Consider the following 25147-nt stretch of genomic DNA (forward strand, 5'->3'; position numbering starts at 1 on the left):
CACACAGAGTCTTGCCTTCAACAATACCTGATCTATTGGTGGTGATATTTTGCGTATTTGAATTGCCACCTCATGCCATGGATTAGCAGTGCTCTCTTTACTACTAGAAGACTAAACAGACCTGAGAATCAATTTAGAAAACTCATCCTTACACAATTTCGTTTTTCTAGAACTACTCTTGGTACCAAATATCTTAGGCTGGGTTCTCTAGAGAAACAGAAACCAGTAAAGCATATAAATATATATATAGAGAGGGAGAGATTTGTATCAAGGAAATAACTCACATGGTTGTAAAGGCTGGAACATCCCAAGTCCGTAGGTTAGGCTGGAGGCTTCTCCTGATTCATATAGCCACAGGGGCTGGTAAACTCAAGATTGGCAGGCCAGACAGCAGGGCTCTTGTTCACAGGCTGCAAAGACAGATGAATACCAAGACCGGGCAAGACAGCAGGTAAGCTGCTAGCTCAAGTCCCCAAAACTAGAGATCAACTAACAGGAGCCAGCTTCAGGATCCAGAGCAAGCAAAAACCCAAGAGACTTGCCAGAAAGTCCACTTATATTTGATGCAGGCTACACTCCTAAGGAAACTCCCTTTCAACAGATTGGTTACCCACAGCAGATCCCATCATGGAACTGATCACATTATCTGAAATCTCATCATGGAAATGATCACATCATCATACAACTTCTAAACTACATCATAACTGCCAAACCACTGAGAATCATGGCCCAGCCAAATTGACACACAATCTTAGCCATCACCAACATCAAAGGACATTTTCAATAAATTGAAGAGAGAACCTATAGAATGGTAGAAATGTTTGGAAATCCTATATCTAGTGATGGATTTACATCCACAATATATAAAGAACTCTTACAAGGTAAGAAGAAAAGAAACAAACAAACAAAAAACAAAACAGCAATTAAAAAATGGGTGAAGGACTTGAATAGAGAGTTGCCCAAAGTGATTGAGACTGTGGTGAAGACAGACCCATGCCCTGTAGAATGCCATCCTCTGTAGTGAAAAAGTCTATGTTCAATCAAAGGGCATGGAGTTCTTTTTAATGAGAAACTTGAAAAACTAAAACAAGAACACACATACACACGCACACAAAAAAACTTCTGACCCCCTGTGCCTGGAAAGTACACTTGCCAATAATATTTTGGAAAATTCTGTTGAAGAAAGTTTGCAAGAAGCACTTGGATCATTTAGTTGGGGAAACTGTTGAGAACATTTCTGTCTCTCTGAAGAACATTGTGTTGAAAAATAAAGTGTTTTACAAAAGGACAATATTGTATGATCTCACTTATATGAAATATTTTTGATAGGCAAACACATAGAGACAAAAGTGATTACCAGAGGCTGGGGATGAAGGGAATGGGAGTTATTGTTACAGGAATACTGAGTTTCTGTTTGGTGCGATATAAACCTTTTGGAAATAGATAGTGGTGATTGTAGCATCAGCAATGATGTTGATCATGACAAGGTTGCCCAGGTTGCTTACCTACCCTACCTGGGTGAAGAGCTGATTAGGTCTGACTCAAAGGAGAACCTACTCCTGTAATGCAGTGGAAGTAGAGAAAATGTTTCCCTTGGTGTTTTAGTATTGGAATAGAGAAAATATATTTCTCTAGTGTTTTATAGCTGTATAAACTGTGACTAACTTCTAGTTTTTGAAACATAATTACTTGCTCTGAAATCTGTGTCATGATTGTTCCTATTAAGAAAAATAAGGTAATCAATTTTTAGTTGTTGATTAAACTATGTTCCTCTCCCAAGTAAAAAAATACACAAAACCGAGGTAGCTGAACAAAGCTTAGACCCATCTTGTGACAGAAACCAGGACCGTATGAAGAGACTTGCAGGACTCCAGAACGGCATGAAGAGACTTGCAGGACTTCAATAATAGGTCACTGTATCATCGTGTCTACCTCAAAGAAAAGCCAACATTCCTGAAAACCTCTAAACCCTGACCCTCCCTCTATAAAAATCCTCCAGTTAGTCTTCTAGGTTTAGACAGAATTTGAGAGAAATTTAACCCTCTCTTTCTCTTGTACACTGGTGTTCAATAAAGCCCTCTAGCTGCTTACCTCCTCCTGTCCCAGTACTGGCTTTGCGGCAGGTGGCTCGAATCTGCGATTTGCGGTAACACAGCCTCACCCCTTGGTTTTTCTTTCTTTTTTTTTCTTTACAATAGCATCATTTTAATAAAGATAAAAAATCATCAAAAATATTACAAAAGAAATAAAAATAACAAGGCCAAACTACACAGTTTTGATACTTCATAAGACATATTTAGATTTTTATATAAGTTTAGTTAAACAACTATACCCAAACCAAACCCAGTGCCTTCGAGTCGATTCCGACTCATAGCAACCCTATAGGACAGAGTAGAACCGCCCCACAGAGTTTCCAAGGAGCACCTGGTGGATTTGAACTGCCGACCCTTTGGTTAGCAGCCATAGCACTTAACCACTATGCCACCAGGGTTTCCAAACAACTATACAGTAATATTCAAATAAATTTATTTGTTTCATACAAAAAAAAAAAAAAAACTCTGATACAGTAGAGTCTCACAGTGCCTATGGTAATACCAAGTTGATGCTTTGGGATTTTTTTTTTTCCAACTGTAAAAATGGTGTGGTGACAATGGAGAAAGGCAATCATTACCAGCATCAACAGCCCAAGGCTGATTCCTCTAGGCAGAGGTCAAACATGCTTTCTCCCTCTCTCCTTTTTACCAATTCTGACACCTACCATCCCTCCCACCTCACTCTACTTCTTTGCTGGGTTCAATAATTCATTGCAATGGCCACACAGAACTCACAGACAATATTCATGATTATGAGGGTTATTAGGGAAGTGAAAGATTACAATTTAGGTTCGGGAATGCTCAGGATACAGTTCTTTGATCAGGACATCCTCTTCTCAGTCATGCACATAGGCACATCTCTCTCTGGCCCCTCCAGTTCTTGGCCCAACAGACTGGCCTCTGTCCTGCTCGGGAAAGTGTTACAAAGCTCTTTTAGTTCTGCCAGTAAGTGCCCAGAGGCACCCCCCTCAGCCAGTAAGCCTCGTGCTCAAAGTGTTCAGCTTTCTAGCTCCGTGGGCAGGGAAGCTAGAACAGTCATCTCATGCTGTTCTCCTGATTCTTGCCGTCACTTGTTGCCATCTTGTGCTGTTTTCCATATTATAGCTCCTCTGTCTCCTGGGTCTAGGAGGTTATGAGCACAGGGATTCTGGGTCCAAAGGACACGAGCTGATTCCATCTCTTCTTGGTGGTAGTCTGGTTCCCTCTTTGCTCTGGAATTGACTCTCTTTTAAACCTAGTGAGATGGCAAAACTGAACAATCCCTTTGTTAGGGTTCCATACACCATATTTTCCATGTACCTTGTTGTTAGCAAGCTATCCAATCCTCTTGGTGAGCCACAAGCACCTCATTTGTGTAATTCCACCCAGTCTTTTGCTGGGAGTTACAAGACCATGGTGAGAAAGCCCATATGTCTTAGGCTGGGTTCTCTAGAGAAGTGAAAGTAGTGAAGTGTATATATACACACATATATATAAACTATATATGTGTGTATATATACAGACAGAGAGACAGAAAGAGAGATTTCTCAAGGAAATGGCTCACACAGTTGTAAAGGCTGGTAAGTCCCAAGTCTGTGCTTCAGTTATCAGCCTGGAGGCTTCTCCAGACTCACGTAGCTGCAGGGCCTGACGAAGCCAAGATTGGCAGGCCAGATGGCAGACTGCTGGCTCACAGGCTGCAGAGGCTGAAGACTCTCAAGACTGGCAGGGAATACAACAGGCAGCTGGCTCAAGTCCGAAGAACTGGAGATCAGATGATGATGAGCTGGATGCATGATTCTAAGTGAGCAAATTATAGTTTGGAACCTCAGTATGAATGTACTGTTTTGTAATTAAGAAAAGATAGAAGAGAGGGGACGGGCAGGATCAAGTAAGGGGAGGTAGACATGTAATGAGTCAATGCAATGACAGTCCCAGGTATGGAAGTCAAAGAGATCTTAGGATCTATTGGGGGCACACAGTAGGCAGTGTCCTACTTCCAGAGAAATGCAGGGAAGGCTTCATGGAGGTGGTCCCCAGGTTGAGACTTAATAGATGGACAGTGTAGTCAAGTGAGGACTCAGAACTCCAGAAAAGAGACCAGAGCGAGCAGAGGCACTGATGTGTGGCCCAGCTGGGCACTCTTGGGGGCTTGCTAGGGGCAAGGCTGGTAAAGGCATAGAGGTGGTGGTGAGGGCAGGGCAAGATGACTATGATGAGGTTCCACAGAGGCCCCTTTAGGAAGGCCTCATCTTCCCTCCCAAAGGGCATGGCCTTTTTGCAGGTGATAGGGAGTCCCAGAGGGTTTAAGCTGGGTAAAGACAGGCTCAATTCCTTGTGGATGAACGCTCACTTCAACACAGAGGATGGAGCAGAGAGGCAGAGGTGGAGGTAGCTGGGGAACCAATAAGGGGGCTACTGCACTTCTCAGGCAAGGGTTTGAACTACGCCAGGGCTTTGGGCCTGGGAGATGTTAGATAAGGTAAGTGGTTGGGAGGTAAAATTTGCAGGACTTGGTTCCCAATGGCTCTGTGGGATGCAAGGGAGGAAGTAGTCTGGTTGAGTGAAGCTGGGTGGATGGCAGTGCTACTCACAAAGATAGGAAATACAAGGTGAGGCATGTGAGGAGTTGAGTTCGAGACATGCCCAGTTTGGGCTCTAAAAACAACTTCAGAAGGTGTTTGGCTTGTAGGAAGAAGCTAGGAGAGAGAGAGAGAGAGACTGGAAATCAAAAGAGAGTAGAAAGTGGATGGAGCCAGGCCCTGATCCTGGGGAAGTGGAGGTTGAGTTATAGGTACAGAGATTACTATTAACCTGAATGAGCATCTCTAGGTTGAGCCTGGAGGAGAGGAAACGGGTGGGAGGGGGGTGTGATATAGACACATTTGTTGGTCTGGAAGCAGGAGTCTGAGGGAGTCCACACCTGACAGACTGAAGGTTCTCAGAGGAGGCAAGCTGAGCCTAGGTCTGAGAATGGCCAAAGGGTACAAGGCCATTGTGGGGACTGGGAGAGGGAAGTGACCAAAGTCACAGAGTGAAAGACTTGCTGAGATTGAAGCAATTGCTTTTCACTCCCTGAAGGTCTTTGATAATTTTCAGCCTGGGGCATGAGGTAGGTGGGGTGGAATGGGAAAGTGAGGTGTAGGCATGTTAAAAGCCAGACTCAAGAAAGGAATGAGACTCCACTTTATTAGGCAATGTTGAGCATCAGAGCCACAGATACTAAATCTCCATTACCCTGCATCCAGGCCAGTAACCTAATCTTTCATCTCAAAGAAACAGCCACAGAAAACCATTTTTGTTTCCTTAAGAGAACAAATAAGTATTTCCAGAAGGTTAAGCCAAAGTACAAGGGCTGACAAGTTGATGGGAAGAGGGGGTGGACACTTTTGATTGGTTTTGTGTCTCCCTCCTCCAGAAAGCAGCAGCTGGAGCATCAAGGCCCTCACTGAGTCATCAGTGTTTCAGGTGCTTGCTGACTCACCTTTCCCACCCCAGGGCTTCAGAAGTTGCCCTTTTGATGAAGATGATGCAGTGATGCTGACTGTGAACTCTCAACTGACTCCAGTGACTTGGTGTGGTCAGGGGTGGGGGGTGTTGGAGGCTCTGGCCAAGGCCAGCCTTATACTTCTGTTTCTACTTTGCCAACAGGGAAGAAATGAGAGTCAAATTTATGTCCAGTTATGATATTCAGTCACAGGACAACTGTATTCTCAAGGCCAGTTGTTTATCATTACGAGTAAGTGCAAGCCTGGGCCATTGCTGCAGGAGAGGCAGTCAAGTCTTGCATTTTAACACCACCAGAAGGCCTGAGATATTCTCCAGGCATTGGTCTCCTCATAGCGCTTGCACAAGGGCTGGAGATGCTGCCGCTGCTTCTGCTTGCTTAGCTCGGTCAGGTCAGAGACCTTGAAGAAGGCCTGGGGAAACTCCACAAGACTCCGGGGATTGATGGTGGTGACCTCACACATGTACTCCTTTGTGGTCAGTACCAGCTTGTGGTACACTACCCATTCTGGCTTTCTGTCGAAGAATGCACTGGAAGGATGGATGTAGACCACCTGCTGGTCAATCAGTGTCTGGTAACCCTCCTGTGGGTCTTTCTTGGCAGCATCCCAGAAGAATACACTGCAGACGGCCTTCTCCCCTCAGACTGTGGACTTGTCACAGGAGACCACATCCAGGGTGTGTCTGTCCTTTATGCCTAACATCTGTTTGCAGATGTCCTGGACCTGGCACAGGGAACGAACCTTCTTGTGATCCACAAGGGCTTGTTTACCCTTCGGCCCGTAGAACACGTTCTGCACAGACAGCTTGGACATGATGGTCAGCATTTCCTCACCTCATCCCAGGTGTACAGACATGATCAGCACTTTGCACAGTATTGACTGCAGAGGGAACTCTGCCATTCTGCTGCCCAGGTGAGTGAGCAGGCCCTTATTTGGAACCCCCAACATGTACAACTGCTCCATGGCTGTGATCAAAGTTTTCACTGGTGTGGCATCCATGAAGTCAAAGGACAGCTGGTCATTGATGCCCATGGCATTGAGACAGAGCACCGTGTTTGCTAAGTTGGTTCTCTGGATCTCCGGCAGTTGGTGACCAGCATTTTGTCTGGGTAGGCATGTTCCGTGTACAGCCTGTAGCACTTCTCTGGGCCCGTTCTCCAAGCTCTGCCAGGCTGTTGCTTTGCCCGAGCCTGAGAAACAGGCATTACCATGAGCTAGTCGGCCTGTCTAGGAATTGTACATTTTCTGCTTCATGAATCCAGGGTCCACCATGTAGTAGGGTCCACATCAAAAGCGATGTCTCCACTATGTTGCTGGCAATCACAACTTTCTGCTGCCAGATGGAGCAGGTCTTCTTCTCACTGGGAAGTTTAGATTACACTGTGAGGATAATTAACTCTGGAGCATCAGGTCCTAGGGATTTCATTCATTCATATAGGATCTCACAAGCAGTGACCTGATATGAGGAAGACCAGGATATCACCTGGTGAGCCTGTTAGGTGGATCTGCATGGCAGTGATCTACCTGGGCCCAGAAAATTTGTCTCAGGTTCCTTTGTGTACAGTATTTCAGTTTTTCCACTGGACAGGTTTAACCTGGGTTGGGGAACATGGGAGTTTCAAAAAACTACTGAAAAAAACTTCACTGCATCCAAGGTGGCTGAGGTGACAATCAGCTTCATGTCCAGCCATTTCTTTTTTTTTTTAATTGTGCTTTAAGTAAAAATTTACAAATCAAGTCAATCTCTTACACAAAAATTTATATACACCTTGCTATATACTCCTCGTTCACTCATAGCAACCCTATAGGACAGAGTAAAACTGCCCCATATGGTTTCCAAGGAGCGCCTGGTGGATTCAAACTGCCAACCTTTTGGTTAGCAGCCTTAGCTCTTAGCCACTATGCTACATAGGGTCGCTAGAAGTCTGAAGGGACTTGACGGCAAGGGGCTGGTTGTTCGGTTTTATGTATTCTTAGCTGTTCTCCCCCTAATAAGACAGCACACTCCTTCTCTCCACTATCTATTTTTGTGTCCATTCGGCCACCTTCTGACACCCTCTGCCCTCTCATCTCCCCTCCAGAAAGGAGCTGCCCACATAGTCTCATTGATCCAAGAAGCTTACTCTTCACCAGTATCATTTCCTATCCCATAAAAATAGTCCAGTCTAATCCCTGTCTGAAGAGTTGGCTTCGGGAACAGTTCCTGTCTTGGGCTAACAGAAGGTCTGGGGACCATGACGTCCGGGGTCCTTCTAGTCTCAGTCCCACCATTAAGTCTGGTCTTTTTATGAGAATTTGAGGTCTGCATCCCACTGGTCTCCTGCTCCCTCAGGGGTTCTTTGTTGTGTTCCCTGTCAGGGCAGTCATCAGTTGTAGCCAGGCACCATCTAGTTCTTCTGGTCTCAGGCTGATGTAGTCTCTGGTTTATGTGGACCTTTCGGTCTTTTAGGCTCATAATTACATTGTGTCTTCGGTGTTCTTCATTCTCCTTTGCTCCAGGTGGATTGAGACCAATTGATGCATCTTGGATGGCTGCTTGCTACCATTTAAGACCCCAGATGCTACTCTCCGAAGTGGGATGCAGAGTGTATTCTTAATAGATTTTATTGTGCCAATTGACTTTGATATCCCCTGAAACCATGGTCCCCAAACCCCCGCCCATGCTAAGCTGGCCTTCGAAGCATTCAGTTTATTCAGGCAACTTCTTTGTTTTTCATTTAGTCCAGTTGTGCTGACCTCTTCCGTATTGTGTGTTGTCTTTCCCTTCACCTAAAATAGTTCTTGTCTACTATCTAATTAGTGAATACCCCCTCTCTCCCTCTCCCTCGCCTCGTAACCATCAAAGAATATTTTCTCCTCTGTTTAAACTATTTCTCAAGTTCTTATAATAGTGGTCTTATACAATATTTGTACTTTTGCAACTAATTTCACTCAGCATAATGCCTTCCAGATTCCTCCATGTTATGAAATTTTTCACAGATGCATCATTGTTCTTTATTGATGCATAGTATTCCATTGTATGAATATACCATAATTTATGTACCCATTCATCTGTTGATGGGCACCTTGGTTGCTTCCATCTTTTTGCTATTGTAAACAGTGCTGCAATGAAGATGGGTGTGCATATATCTGTTCATGTAAAGGTTCTTATTTCTCTAGGATATATTCCAAAGAGTGGGATTGCTGGGTGGTATGGTAGTTCTGTTTCCAGCTTTTTAAGAAAGCGCCAAATCGATTTTCAAAGTGGTTGTACCATTTTACATTCCCACCAGCAGTGTGTAAGTGTTCCAGTCTCTCCATAATCTCTCCAACATTATTTTGTGTTTTTTGGATTAATGCCAGCCTTGTTGGAGAGAGATGGAATCTCATTGTAGTTTTGGTTTGCGTTTTTCTAATGGCTAATGATCGTGAGCATTTCCTCATGTATCTGTTAGCTGTCTGAATATCTTTATTGAAGTACCTGTTCATATATAAATTAGGTTGTCTTTTTGTAGTTGAGTTTTTGCAGTATCATGTAGATTTTAGAGATCTGGCCCTGATCGGAAATGTCATAGCTAAAAACTTTTTCCCAGTCTGTAGGTGATCTTTTTACTCTTTTGGTGAAGTCTTTGGATGAGCATAGGTGTTTGAGTTTTAGGAGCTCCCAGTTATCTAGTTTCTCTTCTGGAGTTTGTGCATTGTGAGTAATGTTTTGTATACTGTTTACGCCATGTATTAGGGCTCCTAACGTTGTCCCTAATTTTTTTTCCCATGATCTTTATTGTTTTAGAATTTATATTTAGGTCTTTGATCCATTTTGAGCTAGTTTTTGTGCACGGTGTGAGGTGTGGGTCTTGTTTCATTTTTTTTTTTTTTTTGCAGATAGATATCCAGCTATGCAGCACTATTTGTTAAAGAGTCTGTCTTTTTCCCAATTCATGGACTTTGGGTCTTTGTCAGATACCAATTGCTCATATGTGGATGGATTTATGTCTGGGGGATTCTCAATTCTGTTCCATTGGTCTATGTATCTCTTGCTGTGCTACTTCCAGGCTGTTTTGACTACTTTGGAGATAAAAAAAAAAAATTTTTTTTTTTTTCTTAAATCAGGTAGAGTCAGGCCTCCCACTTTGTTCTTCTTCTTCAGCAATGCTTTACTTATCCTGGGCCTCTTCCCTTCCACATGAAGTTTGTGATTTGTTTCTACATTTCACTAAAAAATGTCATTGAAATTTGGATCAGAATTACATTGTGTCTATAGATTGCTTTGGGTAGAATAATCATTTTTACAATATTAAGTCTTCCTATCCATGAGCAAGGTATGTTTTTCCATTTTTGGTTTCTCACAGGAGTGTTTTGTAGTTTTTTTGTATAGGTCTTTTACATCTCTGGTAAGATTTATTCGTAAGTATCTCATCTTCTGGGGGCTACTGTAAATGGTATTGATTTGGTGATTTCCTCTTCGATGTTCCTTTTGTTGGTGTAGAGGAATCCAACTGCTTTTGGTATCTTTGTCTTGTATCCTGATATTCTGCTGAACTCTTCTATTAGTTTCAGCATTTTTCTTGAGGGTTCTTTGGGGTTTTCTGTGTATAAGATCGTGTCATCATGTCATCTGGAAATAGAGATAATTTTACTCTTCCTTACCAATCTGGATGCCCTTTATTTCTTTATCTAGCCTAATTGCTCTGGCTAGGACCTCCAGCACTATGCTGAATAAGAGTTGTGATAAAGTGCATCCCTGTCTGGCTCCCAATCTCAATGGGAATAGGTTCAGACTCTCTCCATTTAGGATGATGTTGGCTGTTGGCTTTGTATAAATGTCCTTTATTATGCTGAGGAACCTTCCTTCTATTCCTACTTTGCTGAGAGTTTTTATCATGAATAGGTGTTGAACTTTGTCAAATGCCTTTTCTGCATCAATTGATAAGATTATGTGGTTCTTGTCTTTTGTTTTATTTATATGATGTTTATACAATTGTTCTAATATTGAAGCATCCCTGCATACCTGATATGAATCCCACTTGGTCATGGCGAATTATTTTGTTTAATATGTTGTTGAACTCTCTTGGCTAGGATTTTGTTGAGGATTTTTGCATCTAAGTTCATTAGGGGTATAACCAACAACAGTGTAGCTCTGTAATTTTCTTTTTTTGTGGAGTCTTTACCTGGTTTTGGTATCAGGGATATGATGGCTTTATAGAATGTGTTTGGGAGTATCCCATCCTTATCTATGCTCTGAAATACCTTTAGTAGTAGTGGTGTTACCTCCTCTCTGAGAGTTTGGTAGAACTCTGCAGTGAAGCCATCAGGACCAGGGCTTTTTTTTTTTTTTTTTGCTGTTGTTCGGAGTTTTTTAATTTCCTTGCAATCGCTTCTTTAGTTATGGGTTTATTTAGTTGTTCTACCTTTGTTTGTGTTAGTTTAGGTAGGTAGTGTGTTTCTAGAAATTCATCCATTTCCTCTAGGTTTTCAAATTTGTTAGAGTACAATTTTTCATAGTAATCTGATATGATTCATTTAATTTCAATTGGGTCTATCATCCACCTCATTTCTTATTTGGGTTATTTGCTTCCTCTCCTGTATTTCTTTTGTCAGTTTGGCCAATGGTTTATCAATTTTGTTGATTTTTTCAAAGAACCAGCTTTGGATCTTAACTCTTTCAGTTGTTTTTCTGTTCTCTATTTCATTTAATTCTGCTCTCATTTTTATTACTTGCTTTCTCCTGGTGCCTGAGGGTTTCTTTTGTTGCGCACTAATTGTTCAAGTTGTAGGGATAATTCTTTGATTTGGCCTTTTCTTCTTTTTGTATGTGTGCATTTGTTGATATAAATTGACTTCTGAGGCCTGTGTTACTGTGTCCCAGAGGTTCTGATACAAAGTGTTGTCATTCTTGTTGGATTCTCTGAATTTCTTTATTCCATCGCTAATGTCTTCTATAACCCAGTCTTTTTTGAGCAGGGTACTGTTCAGTTTCCAAGTGTTTGATTTCTTTTCCCTGCTTTTTCTGTAATCGATTTCTACCTTTATGACCTTATGTTCAGAGAAGATGCTTTGTAATATTTCAATGTTTTGGATTCTACTAAGGCTTTCTTATGACCTAATATGTGGTCTATTCTAGAGAATGTTCCATGTGCACTAGAAAAGAAAGTATACTTGGTTGCTGTGGGGTGGAGCGTTCTGCATATGTGTACGAGGTCAAGTTGGTTGATTTTGGCATTTAGATCTTGCGTGTCTTTATTGAGCTTCTTTCTGGATGGCCTGTGCTTCACTGTAAGTGGTGTGTTGATGTCTCCTACTATAAATGTGAAGCTATCTATCTCAGTTTTCAATGCTGTTAGAGTTCTTTTTATGTATCTTGCAGCCCTGTCATTGGGTGCATAAATATTTAATACGGTTATATCCTCCTGGTATATTGTCCCTTTAATCATTATATAATGTCCTTCCTTATCTTTCGCTGTGGATTTTACTTTAATGTCTATTTTGTCAGAAATTAATATTGCCACTCCTGCTCTTTTTTGATTGTTGTTTGCTTGATATTTTTTTTTTCCTTCTTGGAGTTTTAGTTTGTGTCTCTAAGCCTATGGTGTGTCTCTTGTAGGGAGCATATAGCGGATCATGTTTTTTTAATCCATTCTGCCACTCTCTGTCTCTTTACTGGTGCCTTTAGTCCATTTTCATTCTGTTTAATTACGGATAGGTATGAGTTTAGTGCCGTCATTTCGATGTGTTTTTTGTGTGTGTGTGTTGTTGAGAGTTTCTTTTTCCCACTTAATTTTTTTGTGCTATTTTATCTTTATATATTGTCTTTTCCTCTTGTTTGTTGTCATTGATTATGTTTCTGCTGAGTCTCTATTTTTTTCTTGTATTTTATTTTGATGAGCAGGATTGTTAGTCTCCTTTGTGGTTACCTTAATTCTTACCTCCTATCTTTCTAAGTTTAAAGCTAACTTTTATTTCTTTATTTCACCTTGTCTTCCTCTCCATATGAAAGATCTATGACTACACTTCTTAGGTCCCTCTTTATTGCTTTAATGTTGTCTTCTTTTACATAATGACATCGCTGTTTCCCTGTTTTGAGCATTTTTTTATCTTGATTTATTTTTGTGATTTCCCTATCCTGGTTGACATCTGGTTGCCCTGTCCTGTGCCCTAGTCTTGGGTTGCTTATCTGATATTATTGATTTTCTTACCAGAGAACTCCCTTTAGTATTTCTTGTAGTTTTGTTTTGGTTTTTACAAATTGCCTAAACTTCCATTTATCTGGAAATGTCCTAATTTTGCCTTCATATTTGAGAGACAGTTTTGCTGGATATGTGATTCTTGGCTGGGGATTTTTTTCCTTCAATGCTTTATATATGTCATCCCATTGCCTTCTTGTCTGCATGGTTTCCGCCGAGTAATACCAGCTTATTCTGATAGACTCTCCTTTGTAGGTTACTTTTCATTTATCCATAGCCACTCTTAAAATCCTCTCTTTATATTTGGTTTTGGCAAGTTTGATTATAATATGTCTTGGTGACTTTCTTTTAAGATCTACCTCATGTGGAGTTTGATGAGCATCTTGGATACATATCTTCTCTTCTTTCATGATATCAGGGAAGCTTTCTGCCAATAAATCTTCAACAATTCTCTCTGTATTTTCTGTTATCCCTTCCTGTTCTGGTACTCCAATCAGTAATAGGTTATTTCTCTCTCTCTTTTTTTAAATACTTTTTATTGTGCTTTAAGTGAAAGTTTACAAATCAAGTCAGTCTCTCACAAGCAAACCCATATACACCTTGCTACACACTCCCAATTACTCTCCCCCTAATGAGACAGTCCACTGCCTCCCTCCACTCTCTCTGTTCGTGTCCATTTTGCAAACTTCTAACCCCCTCCATCCTTTCATCTCTCCTCCAGGCAGGAGGTGCCAACATAGTCTCAAGCGTCCACCTGATCCAAGAAGCTCACTCCTTACCAGCATCCCTCTCCAACCATTGTCCAGTGGGAAGAGTTGCTGTGGGAAAGGATCCTGTCCTGGGACAACAGAAACTCTGGGGGCCATGACCACTGGGGTCCTTCTAGTCTCAGTCAGACCATTAAGTCTGGCCTTATGAGAATTTGGGGTCTGTATCTCACTGCTCTCCTGCTCCCTTAGGGGTTCTCTATTGTGTTCCCTGTCAGGGCAGTCATCAGTTGTAGCCGGGCACCATCTAGTTCTTCTAGTCTCAGGATGATGTAGTCTCTGGTTCATGTGGCCCTTGCTGTCTCTTGGGCTCATAATCACCTTGTGTCCTTGGTGTTTTTCATTCTCCTTTGATCCAGGAGGGTTGAGATCATTTGATGCATCTTAGATGGCTGCTTGCTAGTGTTGAAGACCCCAGATGCTCCTCTTCAAAGTGGGATGCAGAATGTTTTCTTAATAGATTTTATTACGCCAATTGATGTAGATGTCACCTGAAACTATGGCCCCCAGATCCCTGCCCCGGCTACACTGGCCTTCGAAGCATTCAGTTTATTCACGAAACTTCTTTGCTTTTGGTTTGGTCCAGTTGTACTGACCTCCTCTGTATTGTGTGCTGGCTTTCCCTTCACCTAAAGTAGTTCTTATCTACTATCTAATTAGTGAATGCCCCTCTCCCACCCTCCCTCCTTCCCCCCTCTCGTAACCACAAAAGAATGTTTTCCTCTCAGTTTAAACTATTTCTCAAGTTCTTATAATAGTGGTCTTATACAATGTTTGTCCTTTTGCAACTGACTAATTTCACTCAGCGTAATGCCTTCCAGGTTCCTCCATGTTATGAAATGTTTCACAGATTCCTCACTGTTCTTTATCAATGCGTAGTATTCCATTGTGTGAATATATCATCATTTATTTATCCATTCATCCACTGATGGGCACCTTGGTTGCTTCCATCTTTTTGTTATTGTAAACAGTGCTGTAGTAAACATGGTTGTGCATATATCTGTTTGTGTAAAGGCTCTTATTTCTCTAGGATATATTCCAAGGACTGGGATTGCTGGATCATATGGTAGTTCTATTTCTAGCTTTTTAAGGAAGTGCCAAATCAATTTCCAAAGTGGTTATACCATTTGACATTCCCACCAGCAGTATATAAGTGTTCCAATCTCTCCACAGCTGCTCCAACATTTATTATTTTTTTGGATTAATGCCAGCCTTGTTGGAGTGAGATGGAATCTCATTGTAGTTTTGATCTGCATTTCTCTAATGGCTAATGATTGTGAACATTTCCTCATGTATCTGTCAAATACCAGAATGTCTTCTTTAGTGAAGTGTCTATTCATATCTTTTGCCCATTAGGTTCTAAAATCAGGTAAAGTAAGGCCTCCCACTTTGTTTTTCCTTTCCAGTAATGCCTTATTTATCTGGGCCTCTTTCCCTTCCATATGAAGTTGGTGATTTGTTTCTCCATCTCATTAAAGAATGTCGTTGCGATTTGGATCGGAATTGCATTAAATGTATAGATCGCTTTTGGTAGAATAGACTTTTTTTTTTATTAACTTTTATTGAGCTTCAAGTGAACGTTTACAAATCAAGTCAGTCTGTCACATATAAGTTTATATACATGTTACTCCTTACTCCTACTTGCTCTCCCCCTAATGAGTGAGCTCTTCCAGTCTCTCCTTTCGTGACAATTTTGCCAGCTTCCATCTCTTTCTATCCTCCCATCCCCCCTCCAGACAGGAGATGCCAACACAGTCTCAAGTGTCCACCTGATATAATTAGATCACTCTTCATCAGCATCTCTCTCCTACCCTCTGTCCAGTCCCTTTCATGTCTGATGAAGATGGTTCCTGACCTGTGCCAACAGAAGGTTTGGGGACCCTGATCACCAGGGTTCCTCTAGTCACAGTCAGACCATTAAGTCTGGTCTTTTTATAAGAATTTGGGGTCTGCATCCCACTGATCTCCTGCTCCCTCAGGGGTTTTCTATTGTGCTCTCTGTCAGGGCAGTCATCAATTGTGGCCGGGCACCAACTAGTTCTTCTGATCTCAGGATGATGTAGGTCTCTGGTTCATGTGGCCCTTTCTGTCTCTTGGGCTCTTAGTTATCGTGTGACCTTGGTGTTCTTCATTCTCCTTTGATCCAGGTGGGTTGAGACCAATTGATGCATCTTAGTCGGCCGCTTGTTAGCATTTAAGACCCCATACACCACATTTCAAAGTGGGATGCAGAATGTTTTCAGAATAGAATTATTTTGCCAATTGATTTAGAAGTCCCCTTAAACCATGGTCCCCAAACCCCCGCCATTGCTCCTCTGACCTTTCAAGCATTCATTTTATCACGGAAACTTCTTTGCTTTTGGTCCAGTCCAGTTGAGCTGACCTTCCATGTATTGAGTGTTGTCCTTCCCTTCACCTAAAGCAGTTCTTATCTACTAATTAATCAGTAAAAAACCCTCTCCCTCCCTCCCCCCCTTGTAACCACAAAAGTATGTGTTCTTCTCAGTTTATACTATTTCTCAAGATCTTATAATAGTGGTCTTATACAACATTTGACCTTTTGCCTCTGACTGATTTCGCTCAGCATAATGCCTTCCAGGTTCCTCCATGTTATGAAATGTTTCACAGATTCGTCACTGTTCTTTATCGATGTGTAGTATTCCATTGTGTGAATATACCACAATTTATTTACCCATTCATCCGTTGGTGGACACCTTGGTTGCTTCCAACTTTTTGCTATTGTGAACAGAGCTGCAATAAACATGGGTGTGCATTAGAATAGACATTTTTATAATGTTAGGTCCTCCTATCCCCGAGCAAGGTATGTTCTTTCACTTATGTCTCTTTTGGTTTCTTGCAGAAGTGTACTGTAGTTTTCTTTGTATAAGTCTTTTACATCTCTGGTAAGATTTATTCCTAAGTATTTTATCTTCTTGGGGGCTACTGTAAATGGCATTTATTTGGTGATTTCCTCTTCGATGTTCTTTTTGTTGGTGTAGAGGAATCCAACTGATTTTTGTATGTTTATCTTGTATCCCGATACTCTGCTGAATTATTAGTTTCTGTAGTTTTCTTGAGGATTCCTTAGGGTTTTCAATGTATAAGATCATGTCATCTGCAAATAGAGATACTTTTACTTCTTCCTTGCTAGTCTGTATGCCCTTGATTTCTTTATCTAGCCTAATTGCTCTGGCTAGGACCTCCAAGACAATGTTGAATAAGAGCAGCGATGAAGGGCATCCTTGTCTGATTCCCAATCTCAGTGGGAATGCTTTCAAGTTCTCTCCATTTAGGGTGACGTTGGCTGTTGGCTTTGTATAAAAGCCCTTTATTATGTTAAGGAATTTTTCTTCTATTCCTATTTTGCTGAGAGTTTTTTTTCATCATGAATTGGTGTTGAACTTTGTCAAATGCCTTTTCTGCATCAGTTGATAAAATCATGTGATTCTTGTCTTCTGTTTTATTTATGTGGTGGATTACATGAATTGTTTTTCTAATATTGAACCATCCCTGCATACCTGGTATGAATCCCACTTGGTCATGTTGAATTATTTTTTTGATATGTTGTTGAATTCTATTGGCTAGAATTTTGTTGACGATTTTTGCTTCTATGTTCATGAGGGATATAAAATATATTCAATAATTATTTCGTGGTGTCTCTACCTGGTTTTGGTATCAGGGATATGGTGGCTTCATAGAATGAGTTTGGTAGTATTCCATCCTTTTCTGTGCTCTGAAATACCTTTAGTAGTAGTGGTGTTATCTCTTCTCTGAAAGTTTGTTAGAACTCTGCAGTGAAGCCATCTGGACCAGGGCTTTTTTTTTTGCTGGGAGTTTTTTGATTACCTTTTCAATCTCTTCTTCTGTTATGGGTCTATTTAGTTGTTGTACCTCTGTTTGTGTTAGTTTAGGTAGGTAGTGTGTTTCTAGGAATACATCCATTTCTTCTAGGTTTTCAAATTTGTTTGAGCATAGTTTTTCATAGTAATCCTATATGATTCTTTTAATTTCAGTTGGTTCTTTTGTAATATTGCCCATCTCATTTCTTATTCAGGTTTTTTGGTTCCTCTCCTGTTTTTCTTTTGTCAGTTTGGCCAATGGTTTATCCATTTTGTTGAATTTTTTTAAAAAACCAGCTTTTGGTCTTGTTAATTCTTTCAATTGTTTTTCTGTTTTCTATTTCATTTAGTTCCGCTCTAATTTTTATTATTTGTTTTCTTCTGGTGCCTGTGGGTTTCTTTTGTTGCTCTCTTTCTATTTGTTCAAGTTGTAGGGATAATTCTTTGATTTTGGCCCTTTCTTCTTTTTGATTCTGTGCATTTATTGATATAAATTGGCCTCTGAGCACTGCTTTTGCTGTCTCCCAGAGGTTCTGAGAGGAAGTGTTTTCATTCTCATTGGATTCTCTAAATTTCTTTACTCCATCCTTAATGTTTCTATAATCTAGTCTTTTTTGAGCAGGGTGTTGTTCAGTTTCCAAGTGTTTGATTTCTTTTCCCTGCTTTTCCTGTTATTGATTTCCACTTTTATAGCCTTATGGTCAGAGAAGATGCTTTGTAATATTTCAATGTTTTGGATTCTGCTAAGGCTGGGTTTAAGGCTTGCTTTATGACCTAATATGTGGTCTATTCTAGAGAATGTTCCATGTGCACTAGAAAAGAAAGTGTAGTTGGTTGCTGTTGGGTGGAGTGTTCTATATATGTCGACAAGGTCAAGTTGGTTGATTGTGGCCTTTAGATGTTCCACGTCTTTATTGAGCTTCTTTCTGGATGTTCTGTCCTTCACCAAAAGTGGTGTGTTGAAGTCTCCTAAGTTGGAGCTATCTCACTTTTCAATGCTGGTAGAGTTTGTTTTATGTATCTTGCAGCCCTGTCATTGGGTGCATAAATATTTAATATGGTTGTATCTTCTTGGTGTATTGTCCTTTTAATCATTATATAGTGTCCTTCCTTATCCTTTACGATGGATTTAACTTTAAAGTGTATTTTGTCAGAAATTAATATTGCCACTCCTGCTCTTTTTTGATTGTTGTTTGCTTGATATATTTTTTTCCATCCTTTGAGTTTTAGTTTGTTTGCCTCTCTAAGTCTAAGGTGTGTCTCTTGTAGGCAACATACAGATGGATCTTTTCTTTAATCCATTCTGCCACTCTCTGTCTCTTTATTGGTGCATTTAATCCATTTACATTCAGGGTAATTATGGATAAGTATGAATTTAGTGCTAACATTTTGATGTCTTTTTGTGTATTGTTGACAGTTTCTTTTTGCCTCTTAATTTTATGTGCTGAGTAGATTTTCTTTATATATTGTCCTTTCCTCATATTTGTTGTCGTTGATTTTGTTTCTGCTGAGTCCCTATTTTTCCCTTGTATTTTATTTTGATGAGTAGGCTAGTTTGTCTCCTTTGTGGTCACCTTACTATTTACCCCTATATTCCTAAATTTAAAACTAACTTGTGTTTCTTTGTATCGCCGTATCTTCCTCTTCATATGGAAGGTGTATGATTACATTTCTTAGTCCCTCTTTATTATTTTAACGTTGTCTTCTTTTATATAATAACATCGCTGTTACCCTGTTCTGGGCTTTTTTAAAAAAATAATAATAATTTTGCTTTGTTTTTTTGGATTTCCCCGTCTGGGTTGACTTTTGGTTGCTCTGCCCAGTGTTGTAGTCTTGGGTTGATACTTGATATTATTGATTTCCTACCAAAGAACTCCCTTTAGTATTTGTTGTAGTTTTGGTTTGGTTTTTATGAATTCCCCCAACTTGTGTTTATCTGGAAATGTCTTAATTTCACCTTCATATTTAAGAGACAGTTTTGCTGGATATATGATTCTTGGCTGGCAATTAAAAAAAAAAATATGTCATCCCATTGTCTTCTTGCCTGAATGGTTTCTGCCCAGTAGTCCGAGCTTATTCTTATTGGCTGTCCCTTGTAGATGACTTTTCGTTTCTCCCTTGCTGCTCTTATAATTCTCTCTTCATCTTTGGTTTTGGCAACTTTGAGTATAATATGCCTTGGTGACTTTCTTTTCAGATCTACCTTATGTGGAGTTTGATGAGCATCTTAGATATCTTCTCATCTTTCACAATATCAGGGAAGTTTTCTGCCAACAAAGCTTCAACAATTTTCTTTGTATTTTCTCTTATCCCTCCCTGTTCTGATACTCCAATTACTCGTAGGAGTAATTATTTCTCTTGATAGAGTTCCACATGATTCTTAGGGTTTCTTCACTTTTTAAAATTCTTTTCTCTGATTTTTCTTCGACTATATTGGTGCTAAGTGTTTTATCTTCAAACTCACTAATTCTGGCTTCCAGTTCCACGATTTTGCTCCTCTGACTTTCTGTTGAGTTTTGTAACTTTGTAATTTTGTTGTTAATCTGTATTTCTCATTGCTCTCTCTGTACAGAATCTTGTGGCTTATTAGATTTTTCATTATGTTCCTGAATAAGCTTTTTAATTTCTTCAACTGCTTTATCTGTGTGTTCCTTGGTTTGTTCTGCTTATTGCATGCTGTCCTTCCTGATGTCTTGAAGAGTTCTGTATATTAGTCTTTGTATTCTGCATGTGGTAATTCCAGGATGGTACCTTCATCCAGAACATCCTTTGATTCCTTGTTTTGAGAGCTTGTTGAAGCGATTACAGTCTGATTCTTTATGTGGTTTGACATTGAATATTGTCTCATAGGCACCTATAAGTTATTGTATTAGTTTATTTTATATTTGCCTACTGTATCCTAGCTTCTTACTTTGTTTTGTTTTGATACGCCCAAATGGGCTGCTTGAGCAAGGTAGCTTGATTATTTTTGTCTTTGAAGCTCTAAGTCCTGTCACCAGATGGCTAGAGCTGTTTTCAGGTACATGAGCCTAGGAATTCATTCATTCATTTTTCTTGTATGAATTCAGCTCAGGTGTCCAGGTAAAAGATCTGTCCTACAGTCTTAGAGGGGCAGGGGTGATTGGTGTAGGTACAGGTATGTGGTTGCAGCAGGGGGTCGTGCTATGAACAAGGCAGGGGGCTGACAACCATCCTCTGAGTGTCTGTGAGGAAAGTGCTTCCCTGTTCCCTAAAGCACACAGGTGGGTGGGTTCTGCAGACAGACCATGGGCACCTAATGCTTTTGGTTGTAAGGACTGGCAGGTACCAGTTATTCTCAGACCCCTGTCACAGGTGGTTGTGTGACATGAGTGTAGCCGCCAGTCCTTAGGCCCCTAATGTGGGTAGATGAGGACCCTGTTTAGTAGGTACAGCGGTGTCAAACATCAAACACCTATCTCTCCACTGCACAGCTGAAACAGTTTCAGTCTGCCAACATGTGACTGTTCTCCTGAAATAGGCCCACACAAGTCCATGCAAGAGGGAAAGGTATTCAAAGTCCACGGAGCATTTATGCCTGGACAGGAGCCGCTTCTGTCCTCAGCTCCCCAAGTTAGTGGAGCTGGCAGATTATCTTTTAACCCAATTTATTTCTTCTCCAAGGCTGGGAGAATGGCTCAGAGCACTCAGCAGAACCCATCTCAGGCCCAGGGAAATCAACAGCCACTGAAGCCAGCTTGGGGGCTGGAGGCATGGTAAAACTAGCTTTTGCTGAGCGCGCCATTCTTCTCTGGTTCCAGAGATGCAAACAGTCTGTGCAGCCGGCTGTTTCTCCCTGAAGAAACTGTGGCTGAATGCTACCACCAGCCTGCCACAGTTGCTCCCAGGAATCATGCCTAAGGGTTCCTCTCTGCTTCTGAGCCATCTCTCCCTCGCCCTGCCACTCAGTCCGTGTTCTAACTTTGCCTTTGATGTTCAGGGCTCCTAGCTTGTCATAAATATAATTGTTTCTCTTGTTTTTTCAGGTCTTTGTTGTAAGAGAGATCACCGGAAACATCTGACTACTCTGCCATCTTGTCTCCACCTCAGTCTGTTTTTTTTTTTAATAACAGCCATTTTTGAACCATCTTTTTCAACAACCCAAAGAACATGTCAGTGTGAACTGTTCTTTTGTGCACCTCATCCAACATGATGATGGCATACGCAGTGAGGCCAAGGGTCCATCAGACACTCTCTGAGCAACATTCCATCTCTCACGTACTTGATGACTGCTTCAGGGCTGGTGTAGTCCTCAAGTTGAATGGCGTAGCCCACTTGTTGGCCTAAGCAACAATCAAACTCCTCTGACACTCTTTTGGCTGCCATTCTTCTGGGCCAGATACATCCAGTCTTGCCCCCGGTTTTGTTGCCTGCCTCTGCCAGGTACGGGGTGATCTGCTTTGTCTTCCTAGATCCTGTCTGTCCAATAAAAATCAGGATATGATTGCCATGGACAGCCTGGACCAGCTGCTTCTCGAGTTCATAGATGGACTGGCTCTCACTCAGCTCCAGGATTAACATCTGAGTCTTTTTCCCATAAGATGCTTTGTGGACCCCAAAGTCTTATTTCGTCCACTAGGGAATGTCATTGGACATCATCCCAATACCCCTGTTGGCAGCAATCTGCCTATCTTCTGCATCAGGAGGAAGATCAACCCAGGGTTTGTTGAGTCCCATGTGAATAGAATCCATTTCAGCTTCCCGTTGGGCCTGCTTAAGTTCCTGCCTTTCTTTAACCAAGGCACTTTGCATCATGGCTGCTTGGGAGAGGTAGCCATCTGGGTTCTTAACAATTTTAATGGGGCTCATGTCCATACTTTGCTTGGTGTGCCTTCTCAGGAATGGAGGCTCTTTCTCAACCAGTTTGATTTCAAAGTTCTCATCTTCATTGTCCACCTTAGGGAGAATGCTGGTATCTTCATCAAGTCTGGAAACTCTTCTTTGGAAAGGACATTGGCAGCAATCATCTGTTTCATCTCCCACTTTACTGAGTCAGAGATGTGGGTGAAGCACTTGCGCTTCGGCCAGTTATCCTCTATTTCAGGGCACTGATGAAGGACAGGTGGGTAGCTCTGTCAGGATTTCACATTGAGGTTTCCTCATTTCGTTGTTCATTTGGGCTCCAATCTTCTCTGTTCTCTTTATTCACTTCCTTTATGCTTAGGTTGGTCTTGGTCCTGCTGCAGGACAGGACTTTGACCTTGACCCTCTGGCCTTTGCTCACCACATCAGCCACATTGGCCACATGGCTGTCCTGGTGGAGGTCAGAAATGTGTAACAGTCCTTCCCATCAATTCCTTAGTCCCTCCGGTTGCACAAAACACCCAAACTATATGATGCTGATAGTTTTCCCGTTGTAAATGTCCCCAGGGTTAGGCTCCTTGGGGAGAGGGCTGTCCATATGTTTATCCCACTATCTGTCCAAATTTGTATTCCCATACCGTCCTGGTCTTTGTGGTCTCTGGGGGGACTCTGACTTCTACTCCTGAGCTGATATCTATTCCTTCTCTGGGTCCTGAAATGTGATGGAAAATGGGACCTGTGTCTCCACTTATGGTCTCTTTCTTGGTCTCTTTCCCTGTCTCTGCTTCAGCTCCGATTCTTTTTCTTTGTCCTTTCCTGGTGCTCTGTATCTCTCTGCTTCTGGTCTGCTATGCCGAGCATTAAGCTTCCAGTTCTTTCAGGACGTCCACAGTGACTCTCACATCATCCTTGCCCAGCCTAGTTGGTAAAGGAGTAGTAAGAATTCCTTCAGCTTTTCTTTTTTGGTTTTGGGTTTAACAAAAGAATCTCTGCTAGTAGAAGTCTTTGATGGAGATCCCATGGTTTGTAGGAGACGCAGCAAGTTACTAATACGAGAGTTTGTGAATTCTGCACCATTTTTAACCAGACAGCCTTTAAAACTATCGAAGGTGGTATTTTTCTCAGCAAGACTGATCACAAATTCAGCCAGATTCTTGCCATTGATTGTCAAGTGATTGTCCAGCTAGGTGCAAACCTTCGACAGCAAAGATAAATACTTGAGTTTGACATGTTCTTCCGCGGGGCCTGGCTCCACCCCAGTTACTTCGCCCGCCTTAGGCACAGCGACAGCAACGACTACAGCAACCTCTCTACCTATGCACTGTTGAGCCTCAGAGGTGCTCTGGCCCGGTTCCAGCTTCCACATCAAATTCTCAGATAGATGGATACTGGGAACAATTCATGGTGCAGGAAATGTCAGTCACTCTGAGGAATGTTGTCTTTCCAGGTTTTTATGTTGTTCAATGTCATGTGATTTTTACACGCTCTCAAATCCAATCAATCCAATCCAATCACATTCAATTAATGCAATAAATTTAACCCAACCTCATGTGACTTAATTAAATCACTCAGTCTGATCCCATGTAATCCATTCAATCTAAACCAATCAATCCAGGCACATTTGCTTAATCCAATTAACCTAATACAATCACAGCTATCTAATTTGTTGTTTAAGATCTCTGGTAAACGGGGAAAAAAAAAGAAGCCCAGTGGTAGAGGACTGAAGCCACCTCTGGGCCACTGCCCTCAGGTGAAGGAGGCCATAGGAGGCACCACAGTCAAACATCTACAGGCAAAAGAGTTGGCCCATGGGCCTCAGGCAGCAGCTCAAGAGGAAGCAGAGGAGCTGTAGGCTGCGGATAGCCCAGATCCCCGCTTATATCCAGGGTGCAGGTCTTTCTTGGGCTTCCGTAGGGAGGTAGAGCATTCTCCCCACTCCCACGAACAACTTCATGACAGAGAGAAAAACAACCCAATCCAGAAAAGACCTGGAAGACTCACATGACGATCTCCAAAGGTGCAGAAAAGGGATTTGGCAAAATTCAACACCCTTTCCTGAATTAATTGGAAAAAAAAGGAAAAAACCACTCATCGAGATAGGAGTGGAAGGGAAATAGGAATTGTTTTTCTTTTTTTAAAGAGGATTAAGGGCATTTTATGAAAAGCCCACAGCTAGCATCATACTCAATGCAGGACGACTGAGAGCTTTTTTATGAAGATCAGGAACAAGACAGAGATGCTGTCCACTCTCACCACTGCTAGTCAACATCCTTCTGGAAGTCCTAGCCAGAGCTATTACACTAGTAGCTAGAGGGGAAATATGAAGACAGATGGATACAAATAAATAGAAACATAGATACATAGATAGATGGATGATAGATCGGATAAGAAAAGATAAGATACAATAATAAAAAAAATGAATGCACAGTATCCTCATTGGGAAGGAGGAAGTACAATTCATTTTCTCAGACAACACTTACCTATATGTAAGTGAGCAAGCTGGAAAGGGAATGAAGGGAACATGACCACTGACCAGAGAATGTAAAAGAAGAAAATACCTAGGAAGAAATATCACCGGGAAGGTGAAAAACGTGTACACAGAAAACTCTAGACAGTGACTAAAAGAAATGAACAAGGAAGGCCGAAGAATTGGTCTTTAAATTACCGTGTTGGTATAGTGGAAAAATTAATAAGTTGCAAGAATCCATAGAGAGACAGCATGCAGAAATCCAAAAGATTAACAATAAAATTACAGAATTAGACAACGCAATAGGAAGTCAGAGGAGCAGACTCGAGCAATTAGAATGCAGAGTGCGAAATCTGGAGGACCAGGGAATTAACACCAACATAGCTGAAAAAAAACAGATAAAAGAATTTTAAAAAATGAAGAAACCCTAAGAATCATGTGGGACTCTATCAAGAAGGATAACTTGCGTGTGATTGGAGTCCCAGAACAGGGACGGAGGACAGAAAACACAG

At 41.3% G+C, this 25147-nt stretch overlaps 1 pseudogene; it reads right to left on the bottom strand.

Annotated features, from left to right (window-relative positions):
- Positions 1 to 5863: 5863 nt before the first annotated feature.
- Positions 5864 to 23534, bottom strand: LOC126065458 (ATP-dependent RNA helicase DHX8-like; annotated as a pseudogene).
- Positions 23535 to 25147: the final 1613 nt, after the last annotated feature.

This window comes from Elephas maximus, chromosome 22 (assembly GCF_024166365.1).
Source record: "Elephas maximus indicus isolate mEleMax1 chromosome 22, mEleMax1 primary haplotype, whole genome shotgun sequence".
NCBI classification, from domain to species: Eukaryota; Metazoa; Chordata; class Mammalia; order Proboscidea; family Elephantidae; genus Elephas; species Elephas maximus.